At 38.7% G+C, this 3159-nt stretch overlaps 1 non-coding gene across 1 annotated transcript; it reads right to left on the reverse strand.

The window, feature by feature from the left end:
• Positions 1-2465: 2465 nt before the first annotated feature.
• On the reverse strand, positions 2466-2572 carry LOC141615722 (small nucleolar RNA R71). Its single transcript, XR_012530125.1, has one exon. It is a non-coding gene; the product is annotated as a small nucleolar RNA R71 (small nucleolar RNA).
• Between the last annotated feature and the right edge of the window lie 587 nt (positions 2573-3159).

The raw sequence follows: 3159 nt of genomic DNA on the forward strand, positions 1-3159 counted from the left end.
GATGTCTACAAAGCTAGACTAGTGGCAAAAGGATTTACCCAAGTCCAAGGTCTCCATTATGATGAGACCTTCGCGCCCGTAGCCATGCTAAGATCCTATGCTTTTTAGTACATAATTTGGTCATTTACTATCTTTAGTTTCCTATTTTGTATATTCTTTGAGGTTTTGTTCCCTTGGTACGAGAGGAGTGCAAACCTTGCATTTACATGGCGAAATGGAGCTAAATTGATCGTACCTAATGACCAAACCTCAAAGGGAAGATAATACTAGATGGCATATGTAGATAATGAAGTACATTGGGCAATGACGAAAGGATCCTTGCATCCCCGGATTGATCCTCGCGGATTATGAAGGAAGAAAAGAAGAAAAGCTGCCTGCCATGGGATCCGAGCGGATCACAGACGATCGGAGCGTCTCCCTTCACCACAATCCGAGCGTCCCGTGCTGAAGATGCTCGTCCTGAAGCAAGAAGAACCGAGCGTCTCCCCCGACAATCCACTCGTATCTTACTTCAAGGAACCCGTGCCTATCCTCAAGACGCTCGTCCCGTGCCAAGACCAGCAAAACGGAGATGCTCATCTCCTTGGACAGGAGCATTTCCTCAACTTTTCTTAAGGACTTAACAGTCAATTAAGCCCTTAGTAACCCTAATTTTTATACCTAATCTTTAGTATAAATACCCCTTTGTACTACTTAGATTATCACCAAGTTGTAATCAATTAGTAATCATTCCTTAATCTTGTAATAAACTCTTAATCTAGTCTTAATACAAATCTTAATACTTAATCTTTCCTTAATTTATCTACTGTTCATCATTTATTTTGGGTAATTAGAAGATTATTTTGGTTTATTGGGAGATTGACAACCTTCCATCAATCATCAAGTACTTCTATTATTCTTTGCATTATTATTTTGGAATCTCCATAGGTATAATTCTCTTAATCCTTGCTTTAATTATTGTTAATCATTTTCATTCATTCATCATGTTTTGCCTTGTTAATGTGATTGACAACCTTATTAGCATGTTAAACTTGATCATGAGTGAGTAGTTTCCTTAGCTAGGGTTAATGGGTAATTGGGGGAAATGAACATGGGGAATGATTCATGCTTAATCTAATATGTTCACATAATTTATTTGCTTGCTTGTTGTGATTTCAACTTATGCACATGTTATGTTTGATGAAATGTGAGCCTATAAATCCTTGCATTTTTAACCCATCACTTATCTTTTCAATGAGGCTTGTAAGACGTAAACCAACTCGAGCCTCGTTAGACCATGCATAATGTTGAATAGGAAGGATTAAGTCGACTTGTAGGTGTTGTACAATCTAATCGATTCGGCTCCGAGACCCAAACCTTCTTAGGGATTGTAAGATATACACTAACTCGATCCCATCACAACAATAATTGCTTGCTTATAATTTGAGAACATGTTTGTATGATCAACTCCCATGTATTCCCCTATGAACCCATGATACCCTAGTGCTTTTAATCAATTGTTTACACCCTCATTTTATCTACCTTGCTTTGTTTTTATTGTTGATTAGTTTTAATTGATCTCCTATCTCAACCCCAAATTGTGACAGCCTAATACACGACCGTTTACAATTGAAAATCCTACATCAATACCCGTCCCTTGGGATCTGACCTTTACTTGCCTCTTTATTAAGAGTAGTTAGTGAAGTTATAAATATTTTTTTGGTTGGGTAACTTTTGACGACGACTTTTAAACCTTCGAACCAAAAATGGCGTCGTTGCCGGGAACGGTGTTAACTTGATTTGATTTTCATTGATTGTTTTTAGGTGTGTCTTTCTTTACCTTGGGGAAATCAAACTCCTCGAGGTTGTTCTAATTGTTTTCAAGTTGTTTGATATTTTGCATGTTTAGGAGATCACAAGGTAACTTGTTACCCATTGATCTTGAAATTGAAAGGACCTTGACCAACAACAGAAGACTTGCTAGAAATACTTCAAGAGTTGTAGGTATTGGTGAGATTGTGGACACTCAACCAAATAACATTGAGTTTGCCAACCCTTTTGCAAGAGAAGGAGAGGACAACCCAATACAAAACCCACCACAAAATCAACCCACAATGCCTAAATTCTCATCACATTCCGTACCAACCGAGGAGGATATACCAAATGGTACTCCTACACCACAACATTTAGCCGGTAATTTCATTGCCAAATCCGCATTCATACAATTAGTTGAGAGAAGTAAATTTGGAGGGATGCCTAGTGAAGACCCTCATTCTCATATGGAGACCTTTTGTGACTATTGTGATGCGATTTCTCAAACCGGAGTTACTCAAGACCAAATCTGATGGGTTTTATTTCCTTTTTCTTTAATTGGTACCGCGAAACAATGGTTGAAAAGCCTAGACAAGGCTACTCTTGGTATAGATTCATGGAAGAAATTGGCATTTGCTTTCTACAAGAAATTCTATCCTCCGGAGAAGACTAACACGTTGAGAGCCCAAATCACCGGGTTCAAACAAAGGGATGAGGAATCTTTGTATGAAGCATGGGAGAGATTCAAGGGCATTTGTCGATCTTGTCCACACCATGGACTTAGCGAGTGGTTCCTTATACAACAATTTTCGAATGGTCTATATGAAGACTCCCGAAACTTTCTTAACATGGGATCCAATGGTATGTTCACCAAAGTTGATGACAATCAAACATGGAACAAGATTGAGGAAATGGCAGTCCATAACTCGCAATATAGTAGACCTCGGACGGCTACTAGAGGAGGGACGCATGAAGTAGACTCCATTACTCAATTGGGTGCTCAACTAAGGGCTCACATTGACACCATTAATTTGAAGTTTGAGAAAGCCATGACTAAACTTGAAGAGGCCTCCAAATCACTCAAGCAACATCTTAATGCCATGATGGCATTATCATCAATTCCAAGTGGAGTATGTGAGAATTGTGGAACTTTGGGACATGACCAAAGTAAATGTAGGGGAACTAGTGAATGCTTTCCAAACATACAAAAGTGGCACCCCTTATTCCAACTATTACAATGAGAATACCAAATTCCACTCCAATCTTTCATACAAAAGTCAAAATGTTCAAAACCCTCAAGCATACACCCCACCTCCATTGAGAAACCAAGCTCAAAGACCCTTTTACAATCAAAACCAAAGTTATCAA

The sequence above is a fragment of the Silene latifolia genome, chromosome 11 (genome assembly GCF_048544455.1).
Source record: "Silene latifolia isolate original U9 population chromosome 11, ASM4854445v1, whole genome shotgun sequence".
In the NCBI taxonomy this organism is placed as follows: Eukaryota; Viridiplantae; Streptophyta; class Magnoliopsida; order Caryophyllales; family Caryophyllaceae; genus Silene; species Silene latifolia.